Source organism: Anneissia japonica, unplaced genomic scaffold (assembly GCF_011630105.1).
Source record: "Anneissia japonica isolate Jap-2015-1 unplaced genomic scaffold, ASM1163010v1 scaffold69130_len1224_cov84, whole genome shotgun sequence".
NCBI lineage: Eukaryota > Metazoa > Echinodermata > Crinoidea > Comatulida > Comatulidae > Anneissia > Anneissia japonica.
This window is the reverse complement of record NW_022700353.1, coordinates 1-508: the sequence shown is the minus strand read 5'-3', so window position 1 is coordinate 508 and position 508 is coordinate 1. Positions and strand designations below refer to the sequence as shown.

Genomic DNA, 508 nt, shown 5'->3' with positions numbered 1-508 from the left:
TATTAATATTTGGTTACTTTATTATGTTATTTATTATTATTTATATTATGAATTTTTACTATTATTATTTACTATTATCTATTTGGGTTTATTACAAACAAGTAGTTTTGCCTGCCATGGTGACCGTAGTCTAAGACAAGATCAATAAGGTTGAAAAACTTACCAGTACAAATCAGCTTACCTTGAAAACCTACAACGATGGGTATTGCTCCTGGTGTTTGTTGTCCATCTGAAACAGATACAGTAAGCGTGTACAAAACTGGTAAAAAGATAGACTCAAAATGTGTGTTGTAAAATTGCATGATGGTATTACAGTATTAACAAAAAAAGAGAAAGAAAAAGAAATCCCTACCCAAAACACACACCCAAAAAACGAACATACCTAGGCCTCAGGCCTCTATAAAATATCTAGACCTAAATAAAACAGCACATTACTAAAATCCATTATAGTTATTTATTATTATTTTTATTATTATTATTATTAATTTATTGTTTACCAGTATTATTA

At 28.1% G+C, this 508-nt stretch overlaps 1 long non-coding RNA gene across 1 annotated transcript in view; it reads right to left on the bottom strand.

Annotated features, from left to right (window-relative positions):
- Window positions 1-237, bottom strand: part of LOC117103310 — an 884-nt gene extending 647 nt beyond the window's left edge. Inside the window, exon 1 of the long non-coding RNA XR_004444567.1 lies at window positions 164-237. This is a non-coding gene — a long non-coding RNA (uncharacterized LOC117103310). The remainder of the gene's footprint in view (window positions 1-163) is intronic.
- Window positions 238-508: the final 271 nt, after the last annotated feature.